Source organism: Kogia breviceps, chromosome 14, assembly GCF_026419965.1.
Source record: "Kogia breviceps isolate mKogBre1 chromosome 14, mKogBre1 haplotype 1, whole genome shotgun sequence".
In the NCBI taxonomy this organism is placed as follows: Eukaryota; Metazoa; Chordata; class Mammalia; order Artiodactyla; family Physeteridae; genus Kogia; species Kogia breviceps.
In genome coordinates, this window is record NC_081323.1 from 39,195,214 (window position 1) to 39,208,280 (window position 13,067).

The 13,067-nt window shown below is 41.8% G+C and overlaps 1 protein-coding gene across 1 annotated transcript in view; it reads left to right on the top strand.

The window, feature by feature from the left end:
- Positions 1-2,165: 2,165 nt before the first annotated feature.
- The window catches only part of PAK5 (p21 (RAC1) activated kinase 5), a 317,201-nt gene continuing 306,299 nt past the window's right edge, over positions 2,166-13,067 (top strand). The window contains exon 1 of the mRNA XM_059036625.2: positions 2,166-2,381. The gene's annotated coding sequence lies outside the window, so the exon portion shown is untranslated. The remainder of the gene's footprint in view (positions 2,382-13,067) is intronic.

The following is a 13,067-nucleotide window of genomic DNA, read 5'->3' on the forward strand; positions in this document are numbered from 1 at the left end:
TGGACAACTCAAACCAACTCAGGACAACTCTGAAGGGTCATCCTAGCTCCAGAGCTCCCTGGAGGGCCCAAGGCTGTTACTGGCCTGTTTATAGCTTGACTTCTACCTCTACCCATCCCTGCCCCCTCTATCAACACCCACGGGTGTTGGTCCTTAGTATCTTGCCTGTTAAACTCTCAAGAAATGTCATTGTCTGTATAAAAAGAAAACCCCTGGGATCTAGTGAAATGCAGTGTTTATAGAAATAGTATTACTATTCACTTAGAATGTTTACCTTGCATAACTCCTAAATGAATTTGAGGCAACTAACAATAATCATAGTATTTAACCAGTAGACACAACCACAAAAACACAAGCTTTATGTAGGACAGGAAAGATAGTTTAAGTCAGTGAAGTTCAATATTTCAAAGCAAAATTTTAATTGATTGATACCAATCAATCACAAATAAACAACAACTCAACAATTTCTGGGTTTTGCATCTGTGCAAGCACACGTACAAGAAAGTAAAAAATAGAAAATATTTATGCAAATAATGGTGGGAGTGGGAGTGGGGGTGGTAGGTGGGTAGTTAGGGCTATGTGTGTGACTTAGAAAATAAAGAGGTGGATTTAGAGACTCCTATTCCTTTAAACAGAAAAACAGGGTATGAAATACCAGGACATATTTCTCCTTTATACGTAGGAATATTGAGGGAGAAGAATAATCATCCATTTATCATATGGTTCCTGTTTTGATATGACAGCTACTACACAGAGGGTACTGAGCAAATGGGAAACAAGCAAGAGGGAAATGATAAATATTGTACCATTAACCAGAAAACTGTTGAGAGTTATTGAGTGTAACAGGGTACCCACAGATACAAACCTTTATTTTTAATCTGCTCTCCAGTTGTGGGATCAGATAACCATATCGCTAGCTCCTGAGGGTATTATTGGGGCAGTTAAGGACAGAAATGGGTGTGACTTCTTCATTTCCGAGGTTGAAAACGCACGACTGGTTTTGTGAATCTCTCTCATTGTAGCCTGGATAGTAAATATTCTTAAAGATGTTGGAGCCTTCAGGGGTTGGGAAGGGAGTGGGCAACCGAGGGATTTAAGATGAACCACAAGGTATCTTTGTAAGCTTCAATCCAAACATCACTCATCAGAAAGCACTGTCATCTCTTGGTACATAAATGCCCTATTCTTATCATGCTCTGTCTTCTTAATTGGGCAAGCCCAGCCTTACCATTACATGTACAATAAATTGACACTTTGATGCCCAGTGTGAGCTTTTGTCCCATATCAGGAAAGGCGGGGGACGGTCAAGGCAGGCTGTTTCAGACTTGAGTAGAGGCTCAACTAGCAACTAGTTTGCTACCCAACTAGCAAAGTAAGCATGGACAAGTCCAGCTTTCCCTAAGCCTCAAATTCTAAGTCAGAAAGTAGCCAGTTTGTTCTGGGCACTCAGACACGCACTCAGACCCCAGCCCTACTGAGATTCCTCCCGGGTGGGCACAACATCCGAGGGCATCTTCACTTGTTAGATGACAAACCGTCTGTAGGTAGGAGGGGTCTCTATGGGTGCCAGCAAACCTTTCTGGGGTGGCTGACTGAAGGAGGGCCACTCAGAGGTCACAGAGAGAGGGATTCTCTCGATTCTTGTGGTTGGAGGACCAGCGGCATCAGCGTCGCCTGGGAGCTTGTTTGGCCAGTAGAATCTCAGACCCCAGGCCAGACCAACTGAATCCGAATATGCATTTTAATTCCTAGGCACCTTGAAGTTCGAGAAGCACGGGTCCAGGTGATAGCAATGAGGCTAGCGGAAGGATCTGCCTCTCGGCCCCGCCCCCTCCTCCCTTTGCTCTCCCCTTAAGCATAGCTCAGACCCGCTTTGGTCCTGCACAAAATTCCTGCAAACCCGGAGTGTGTGGGGAGGAGGCGTGCAGGAGCTGCTGGGCCGAGGAGGGCAGTGGCAAAGTGTGAGCGGATGGGCGAAAGGCGGCTTTCTCCAGCTCGGAGCTCCGCGACGTGGAGACACTCCCCCGACCCTCCCCCCGACCCCTCTCCACCCCCACACCCCGCAGCTGCTACCGCCTGCCTCCAGCCGGCTGCCACGAAAACCCGGAACAGCTGCGTGCGCTCCTGGAAAGTCCTCCTAGGGCTAAGCCGGGCAGCTGGGCATGCTCAGTAGCTGGGGGAGGCTTGCGTGGAGAGTAGAAAGCTTTGGCTTAGCCTCCCACCCCCTCCCGCTGGCTCCCGCCCCCCTTGCCCCTACCCTGCCTGTAGTAGTTGAGCGGCGTGCGCCCGGGGAGACCCGGAACATGGCGCTCCGAGCGTTGTAGCAGCCGAGGAAGAGAAGGGGATGAGGCACCGCCGCTGCGCTGACAGCCAACAACCAGGTAGGCAGGCGCGCCTGGCGGGGCTGCCGGGGTGGATACGGGCGCGGGGAGGGGCGCTTGCAGGGATGCGCACGGCTGGGACCCGGGCATCTTGGTTTGCCTGGAGAGGATGAGAAGCGGACGTCTGTGACAGCGCGCAATTGTGCATCTCCTAGGAGATGCCAAAGGCTGGGGACCAGCTGGCTGGAGGAAAATGATCTGGGGACGCCCCCGTGCCCCCCACACCCATGCGCTGCCATCCAGCCTGGGCTCTCTATGGGTCAAATAAAGGGTAGTTCTTTTCTGCCGGGCAGGAGGGCGTGGGGGAGAACCCCGGATACCCGTCCTGGGAGTGCACTGGTCCCCTGGACCGCTGGCAAGCCCAGCACCAGTTCTTTGTGTATACAGCCGCGCACGCCCGGGGGGTGCCACGGTGCCTGCTTCCCCCGAGAAGTGTTGGACATATTGCCAGGGCAGGATTCCCGTTTGGTTTTTGTCTCTTGGCAGGTGTTGACTGGAGGATGCAATAGCTGAGCCTTTATGGGGCTGTGTTTTCCTTTGTTACTTGCCTTGGTGTATGCGTGTGTGCGCGTGGTGGGTTGTAATGGAGAGAGAGAACTTCTGCTCGTGGGCACGGGTGTGGACAAAGCGTGGAAGAGAATCTCGGATGCAAACTCTTGTCAAAATTGCCTGCGATGTCGGCCTCCTGGAGGGTAAACTTGAAAAGTCCAGAGATCATCAGTGCCCAGTTTGAAGGAGAAGCATGTTCGCCTTTCTTAAACCCATGTGTGTGTATCTGGAGCTTTAAACCGGGGAATGGGCAATTCAACATTAGGTATCAATTAAAGGAATCTGAAGCATTGGGGTTTTCTATGGTGGTCTTTTTTTTTTTTTTTCCTAAGGCCAAATTAATTAAAAAAAGAAAAGTTGGCACAAAGCCAGAGGAAAGTGTCATCATTAATAGTTAGTGACAGTTTGGAAGGCAGAATACACTTTTGGGGAAATCAGGAAACCTGGCATTCCTCAGGGTTTGACCAAGAAATAGCCATAGGTTCTTAGGTAACTCACAAAACCTCTCAGTGCATCCTTTTCCTTTCTGGGGTTAGGTAGATACTATGTTACCTGAGTCCAGATGGACTAGACCACTCTTTAGAAGTCCCTCCTACACTAGAATTCTATGAAATTGACACCCCATAATAACAGCTCTGCACCTTACATTTGTATGTCTGTTTTATTCGGCCCTACAACTCACTGAGTTAGGGAGGAAAGGTAAATTTAGAATATGCTTTTATTTTTTGCTTTATAATATAAAGGATGGACATCTGCAACATCTGAAGTTTAGAGATACTTCCCTCCGTACTTACAGTATTTATTTTTATGGGCTCCTTAGGTGGCAAGAATGAGTTAGTATCATCAAAATGAAATGGGAGATGCTAGAAGAAAGTGCATTTAATTAAATTAAAGCCATAAATGTCCTGTCTGATGATCATGCCTTGACTTGAAATACATATGTGCAAAGCAGAAGCACTGCTAATGGAAGCAGTAGAAGTTGATGGCAAATTCATTGATAGAATTGCTCTTAGGATGACGTTTTTTGTGCTCTTCTGTGAGACTGATTGTACTAGGTCCCTGAACTTGTTGTTTTGCTAATGAGTTTTAATTACAGGCACTGAAAACAGTTTGACTGTGCCTCCCCCCACTCCTTCACTTTGCTATTTTGCTAAAATGTTGCAGGTGTAAGAGGCAGGTGTTCTAGGCTGTCTAGTCACCTTGGTGATGAGACAGCTGAGTTTGAGCTCTGACGCTTTCATATTTAGCTTTGTGATCTTGGGCAAGCTATTTAACTTTCCCAAGCCTCAGTTTCCTCATCTGTAAAACAAGTCTAGAACTAGTAAGACTTAACCTTAAGACTTAGATGGGTAGGTGTGTGGATTACTCATAATCTAAACCACAACCAATGATGGTGATCATTACCACCATTGGTTGCAGAGGAAGGGAAATGGAGGTTTGTTTAGCCCGTAATCTGTGCCCTGTATTAAGCTAGACAAGTTCAAACATGTGATCTCATTTAATCTTCCTAGCTGTATTAGTTTCCTGGGGCTGCCATAACAAATTACCAAAAACTAGAGGGTTTAAAACGGCAGAAATTCATTCTCTCACAGTTCTGGAGACTACAAGTCCATAAGCAAGGTTTAGGCAAGGCCATGCTCTCTCGGAAGCCTTAAGAGGAGGATCCTGTCTGGCTTCCCCCAGCTTCTGGCGGACGCAGGTATTCCTTGATTTGTGACAGCATAACTCTAATTTCGGCCTCCATCTTCACATGGTGGAGTTCCCCCTTCTGTAAATAAGGACACCATTCGTGTTGGATTCATATTGGATTTAGGGCCCCCCTAATTCGGTGTGACCTCATCTTAACTTGATTACATCTGCAAAGACCCTATTTCCTAATCAGGTCACATTTTTAGGTTCCGGTTAGGTACGAATTTTGGGGGGACACTATTCAGCCTGGTACACCCTATGATCTATATATATTTAATGACAATATTAGTATTATGTCAGCCTACCAGCAGGATGTAAAGGTAAAATAGTATGGGTTCAGAAAAGACTTTAAAGCTTATTTAATTCACCTAACATATTTGAGGTTTTATATACCCAAACATGGTAGGGAAGAGCAGCATTCAAAGGTATCTCATTTACACAAATGTCACTTGTCTGGAAACCAAGTCAATCCAGGGTTTCAATCTTGTACAGGTAACATACCTGACATAGCCTGTCCCAAATGGATTTGTTAATGTTTGCCTTCCTCCCTTTTTGCTACCCCACCAACACAATGCAAACAAAGAGCAGAAAACCATATTAAACAACAAAAATAACAGCAGTAACAAAAATACCCCAATCTTAACACCTTTCTAATCTTTGTTATCCTGGTAAATGACACCACTGCCCATGGAGTTGCCAGAAACTCAAGAATCATCTTTGATACCTCTATTCCCTTTGTCCTCCATATCAAAAACTATCACAAATTCTTGCAAATTCTGTCTTCTACATCTATCTCTAAAATCTTGATAGATTCTTCTTTCCATCCTCACTGCCACCACCATCAAACTTCAAGTTGCCATCATCTCTTACTTGATCCACTAGTGTAACTTTCTAACAAGACTCCTGGTTCTCTGCTTGGCCCCTCCAATCCTTTATCTAGAACATGATAGAATCATGTCAGTGCCCTGCATAAGATGCATTCATGTACCTGGGACAGTTTCCAGAGACTCTTGGAGCCTTGGGGACTTTGCTGGCCTCATCTTGGGCATCTCTTTTCCTTACTCCTGTCATACTGACCTGTTTCTTGAACATCCCAAGCACTTCCCCCTATACTTTGCCAGTCCAAGCTGTACTCCCCCTTTGGGCCTCCTTGATCTCCTCTCCTCACCAACCCAAATCTATCATCACCTTTCTACTTTTCTTCCATAGCACTTACCTCAATTTGCAGTTTCCTATTTATTTGTTTGGCTATTCATTTAATGTCTGTAAGCTCTGTGATGGCCTTTTGTTTTGTGTCTTTCATGTAGAAGATGCTTAATAAATGGTGAATGAGTCAAGGAATGAATACTCTTCCTCACAGCATTTTTCTGTGCCAATTTAAAGATATGATTTTTTTAGAAACTTTTTTCTTTACTACTTATATAAAAAGAGCAATTTAAAAACTCATTCTGACTTTTTCTTGGCTTTAACAAATGCATCTTCGAAGAATTGATTTTAAGTGGGAAGTTAAGAATTGAGTCAAAATATTTTCTGGCAACTGAGGCTTTTGTAAAAATGTCAGTCAACAAAATTTCCCAAATATTTGTTGGACATTTACATTTTCCATGCTAGGCCCTAGGAAGACAGTGGTGAACCAGACTTCTAAGCCTTCTAGAGATTAATAGTAACAATAAATAATCCTGATGTGTAATAATAATAATTAATAATATTATATATTGAGCTTTTGTTATATGCCAGGTTCCCTTTCATCCCTACTCCTACTCATTACTATAGATGGCTCTCCAGTCTTTCCCAGTAATACAGAACCCAAATTAGATGCACAACAAGTATTTGATGAATTAATAATTAAATACTATTATCCTGATCTTTCAAAATAGGAAACTTATGCTTCTCTGGGGAAAAAAGAACCTGCTCATATATAGAAGTGCATGCAGTTGCTTTCTGAATATATCTAGGTGGACTCTGTTCTACTTTAAAAATTATCCTGCCTATTGTCTCTGGGGTTAAAAATAGGAGACAAATTGCTCTTTATGTGAAAACAGGTTCCTGGTGTGTTTGTCTTCCACAGTTGTCAAAATTCTTAATCACCAGCTGAATTGTTTTATCTGTCCTGTTTAATCCAAGTGAGAATTGACTTAATCTCTCTCATTTAGAGCCCTTTTTGGTAGTTTTGAATAGCAAGACTGAGTACCTGAGGGAAATGAAGGTGGTTCAACAAGGGAACACAGGTTATATTTTGTATTTCTAGGGTGGCCTCAATTTCATGCCATTTTAGTAGTTGCATAATAGGTGATTTGTAAAAATAAATAAAAGAATCATTTAATGCATATGCTTATGTATTACTTTTTACCTAAGCAAGGAAGAAATCAGACACTGTATCTTGATTTTGTTTAAAAGCAATGGGTATACAGTTGAGTCAACTAAAACCTAAAGAAACTAATAAGAGAGGTCAGTAAAGTGGTTGGTTATAAAATACATGTTCAGAAATCAAGGATTACCTCAAATGCCAGTATTTACCAACTACAAAATACAGTAGAAAATGACTCTGTTCATGAATCCACAAAACTATATATTATCTAAGAAGAATAGGAAATGTATATAAAATATCAATACTTAGAAAAAAAAATCTAAGGACTCACATAGGAAAGCTATGAAATTTTACTCAGACACATAAAATAAGAAACAAACAAATGAAAACATGCCTTATTCTTGGATAGAAAGATATTATGATATGGTTACTTTTCCACCATAATTGTAAAGTTTTATTGCATTGGGATTTGGGAAAATTTTTCAAAATGATTCTAACATTCATCTGGAAGAATAATTGTATGACATTAGTCAAGAAAATTTTGCAAAAGAATATATATGGAGGTTGGGGTGGGTGGCCCTTCCAGAAATAAAAATAAATCTGATCATTGAACTACAATCATTATAGCAGAACAGTACTAGTGTAAAATTCAATAGATAGCTCCATGGAATAGAATAGTCTAGAAATAGACTCAGGTCGTTTTTGGAAACAGAACTGTGATGGAGAAAGCATTTTTTTTTTTTTTTTTCGGTATGCGGGTCTTTCACTGTTGTGGCCTCTCCCGTTGCTGAGCACAGGCTCCAGACGCACAGACTCAGCAGCCATGGCTCACGGGCCTAGCCGCTCTGCGGCATGTGGGATCTTACCGGACCAGGGCATAAACCCGTGTTCCCTGCATCAGCAGGCGGACTCTCAACCACTGCGCCACCAGGGAAGCCCGGAGAAAGCATTTTGAAACAGGAATATTTGACCAAAGAGTCAAGGAAATTGGCTAAGTATGTAGAAAACATTCAGCTAAGAACCTCTGTTTACATGACTCACTAGACTAACTTTCCAAATTGGAAGGTTTATCTGCCAGGTGAGAAAGCCAGAGGAAAATATTTAATAATTTTAGGGCAGGGACTTTTTAATATGAAATTAATGGAACAAATCATAAAGCAAAAGATAGATTTGAATATATTTTAAACTTTTGCATGCAAAAAATACAGTTTAAAGCAAAAAGTAATCATGGAGAAAAATATTTTCTGTCTCTGAGCATGACAGAACAGATAATATAATAATCACATCAAAGAACTCTTTGATATCAATAAGTAGAAAATAACACCCCAATAGAATTGCCCAAATTCTGAATAATTAAAAAGGAAGAAATAAAAAGGCTAATATACATATTTAATAAATATTCTTGCAATTAATCACAGAAATGGAAATTAAAACACAAATGAGATGCCATGTTTCATGGATTAAACCAGCAAAATGTATACATGTATATATAAATAAAAATAAATAAAATACTCAGTACTGGCAAGGATACAGTGAGAAGGACATTCACATTAGTACTGGTGGAAGAATTACATGATACAACCTTTTTGGAGAACAATTAAAAAATACATGTCAAAAGCTTTTAAAAGTTCAGATTATTTGACACACTGTTTCTCTGGCTTCTTCTTTTAGTTTTTGCTAAGGAAGTAGATGCAGACAAAAACTTACATGGAGGATTGTTTGTTATAATATTCTAAAATAATAAATAAATTGAAAACAATCTATATAAAAATTGGGGGTGGGGACTTCCCTAGTGGTTTAGTGGTTAAGAATCCACGTGCCAATGCAGGGGACATGGGTTCGAGCCCTGGTCCAGGAAGATTCCCACATGCCGTGGAGCAACTAAGCCCGTGCGCCACAACTACTGAGCCTGAGCTCTAGAGCCTGCAAGCCACAACTCCTGAGCCCATGTGCCGCAACTACTGGAGCCTGCGCCCCTAGAGCCTGTGCTCCACAAGAGAAGCCACTACAATGAGAAGCCCATGCACCGTAACAAAGAGTAGCCCCCACTCGCTGCAACTAGAGAAAGCCCGCGTGCAGCAACAAAGACCCAACGCAGCCAAAAATAAATAAAATTTATTAAAAAAAATTTGGGGTGGGTTAAAGGTATTTTAAAGTCCCCCAAGTGATAGACTATGACACATATTAAAAGTGATCATTTCAAAGATTATGTAATAACAAGGAACAACCTTCACAACAATTTTAACTAGAATTAACCAAATGCACTACTACTGCATTACAATGATATGTGTTTCAGAAATATCACAGATAGGTGTATAAACACTGGAAAAAAAAACAAAGTTAGGCATTGTCTGGGCAGTAGAAATCTGGATGGCTTATATTTTTTATACCTTTCTGAATTTTTCAAAATTTAGTCAATGATAACATATTGTGAGTTAGAAAAAAACACTCACTGTTTTACAAATATGGCAATGATACACATTTAGGTTATAAGGATTCATTTATGTGACATTCATTGATTATGTCTTATGTCAGGGGCTCTGCCAAGTGTGTCAATGACTCTTAGTTTGCATGCAAGTGAAAGAAACTCTGTAACTGGAGCAAAAAATGTTACTAGAAGGCTATCAGATAGCTAAAAGAATTGCCAGGAATGGGGGTGTCCCCCAAAACCACCACGACCAGCAAAAAACAGGCTTGGAAGCAAACCAGAGCCTAGCCAGCTCTGGAGTCTAGATATCACGGACTAGAGAAACAGGCTCCAAACAAGAACAGTTTGACCAGGCTAGGCCCCAGTCCACCGGTGGTGTTTGTACTTGGAGCTTCCCCCCGCCCCATCCCACAGTTCACTTGGCATCAGGGAGGGGAAGGCACCTTGACTCGCAGTCGCATGACCCTTTTTCCAATGAGAGAACCAAAAAAGACGGTATGGGTGCTAAACAACCAAACCCAAGCCAGACCAAACAAAAAGAATAAAAAGGGCTTCCCTGGTGGCGTAGATTGAGAGTCTGCCTGACAATGCAGGGGACACGGGTTCGTGTCCCGGTCCGGGAGGAACCCACATGCCGCGGAGCGGCTGGGCCCGTGAGCCGTGGTTGATGAGCCTGCGCGTCCGGAACTTGTGCTCCGCAACAGGAGAGGCCAAGCAGTGAGAGGTCCGCGTACCGCAAAAAAAAAAAAAAAAAAAAAAAAAAAAAGAATAAAAGTGTTCGTTAACCCAGGACTTGGGGACCAACAGGGTTGAATAACAGGCATCCCCACCTCCGCCCTCAGAGGGACTATCTGCTGAGATGTAGAATCACAAGGAACTCAGGGTTTGTGGTACAGTGTGCACGATGGTGCACACACAGGAGATGCTATTTTCTCCTGGAGTTAGCAGGACATGTCCTGAAGAAGCTGGCTTTTCAGACTTGATCTTCATGTATGGGCAGGATTTTTGATGGGAAGACACCATTCTCAGGTGAGACCAGAGCCAGTGAAAGGATGACCCGAAACAGTTTAGGGGAAGCAAGAGGTATAGTTTGGAAATGGTTGGGGCCCCAGCGCAAGCCCAGGCTTCTTTTTATTCTGAATTATCCTACACTGAGCAAGTCCTATAGTCATGTTTGAGTTTAGTCCACTGTGAATACTGGTCTCTGGGCTCAAGTAACTTTTGATTTGTAATACTAAAAAATCACCCATAGGTCAGTCTCATCATAAATAGGAAATGTCTGTGGTTGTTCAGGTTATTCTCAGGTTCACATTGCTTTTATAACTGTTCATAAACTTTTCCCTTAGGAAAGAAGACTTGCAAATGGAAAGCAAAAAAAAAAAAGGTAATTATTCTTTAATTGCACTAAAAACAGGACAGAGGAAATCTTAAATTACCAAGAGGGGCCCCTGGATACTGCCTAGTAAAGAGCTCACCTGCTGTGTTTTTCAGCCTCTGGGTACCTTTCCAGCCAAGCCCTCCTGTACCACTCAGAGCCCATGTGCTACCTTGGCCCCCACTGTGCCCTGCTTTGCATACCTGGGACCTTGGAATTTCCCTCTCATGAGGCTCTGGGGCCCAAGGCAGGTCAAGGAAAGACTTTATTAGTGGGAGGTGTGGATGGAGCTTGTAGTCCATACCCAGGACCTCAAGTCCAGGGCAGAAAGAGCAAGGCAGTGGGGTGGGAGACTGGATCCACTTACTTAGCCATGTTCTGGGATTCTCTTCTAAGTTTTTTGTTTTTTAATTTTATTTATTTTTTAATACAGCTGGTTCTTATTAGTTATCTATTTTATACATATTAGTGTGTATATGTCAATCCCAATCTCCCAATTCATCACACTTCAGTCTTCTAAGTTTAAACCTGGCTTCTAGGTTGTTTTGGAGGCATATTTATCAGGCTAGGTGGATAGAACCTATTTAACAATTTTTAGCTTGATTTATCATATTTAAATATTTATATATATAGCCATTGAGACTCCATTGGTGCTGTTGCCCTCTCAAATGTTAGGACTGGGGCTGCTCAGGTAACTGTTTTAAAAAGGTCACACTCAGTTATGCACTCACGTACACAGACACACACAAAATTTGCTACTCATGCAGCAGCAATGTAGATTATAAGAAAAGTAGCTTGCACTTCTGTGATTGTAGCTAACATGTTGAGCAAGATGTGTTAAGCCCTCATCCAAGTATTTTACCTGTGTATCCTTTATTTTAAGATTTTTTTTGAAGTGGGCCATTTTAAAAGTCTTTATTGAATTTGTAACAATATTGCTTCTGTTTTTTTAAATGTCTTTGTTTTTTTGTTTTTATTTGGCCATGAGGCACATGGGATTAGTTCCCTGACTGGAGATCACATCCATACCCCCTGCATTGAAAGGCGAAGTCTTAACCACTGGATCATAAGGGAAGTCCCTACCTGTGTATCTTACTTAATCATCATAAGAGCTCTATAAAGTAGGTTACTCAAGGCAAAATGTCATGCAGAGGAGTCAAACCCTGCCTCATCTGAATCCAGTGTCCTTATAGACTGTTGCATATGGCAACTCAGTAGTTAAGAAGTTTTGTCTGGAGTCCTTGAACCTTCAGTAATTTAAGAATCACTGGATTAATCAACCCTCTTTGACTCTCAAATCCTCTGATTTTGCATTTCAGTTCATGTAAATTTCCTCAGGAAAAGAAAAGGGAAAGGCATTCACTGCCTTGATGTGTTCAGTATTATGATTAACCGTATGATCAAAACCAGAAATCAATCTTTGGTTGCGTGTATAAAAAGCAAATTTAATTTACATTTTAAAATAGATGTCAGTTATGGGATGCCCTCTAACAGTTTTCAAGGAAATTGCCATTTGTGTCATTGGTGATGAAGGTAAATTGGCAATGAAGAGTCCCTTTGTCTTTCCTATAAAGCACAGCTCATATCCCTAAACCTCCAGTATATCACTGTCCCACTGAATCAAGATGACTTTATCCCAACAGTATTGCTTCCATCACTCTTTTAATAAATTACAGACGAGGGAGGATGGGGGAGAGCTCCGTCACTCACACCTTGAATGGCAAATAGATCTGTGATAGAGTCAGCAGTTGTTAGTTTCACTTCTCAATTCAAATTCACATTCAAGCTTGACATGCTATTTAAGAAACTCTTTAGCTATTTTCTAGATGGAACATGATACCTTTGCTTTTAAGAATGGTCATTTGTGTCATGCAAATGTACTTCCCAGCTAATTGTTCTTTACTGTCAACTGAATTGCCCCCTTACCAAATTTAGCCCCACTGCAGTTTACTGACCCAGGAAGAGAGCTTCTTGGAAGGAAAGAGTAGAAAACTAACACTTCATTTATTTCAAAGAAAGCTTCTTCCTCCAAAGTAGGAGCAGTTGCTAGTGGGTATAATTTAACCTCTAAAAATGTAAACACTGATGGAGGAGGGAGTTAAAGGGAGGAAAATCTTACAGAAACTGAATGTGCGGCTTTCTTCCTGTGTGGTTTTTAGGACAATGTTCCTTCTTCTCTAGATTTTAGAGATATGGAAACAAAAAGATTTTTTCCAGTAATATTTGAAGAGCAGTTACTTATAACTTGAGTTAAAGTAGTTTGTTTTACCCTTTATGAGAGTTTTGAAGATAACAGCTACCTCCAAATTGTGTCCTGTCTTACTGCTCCAAGCTGGC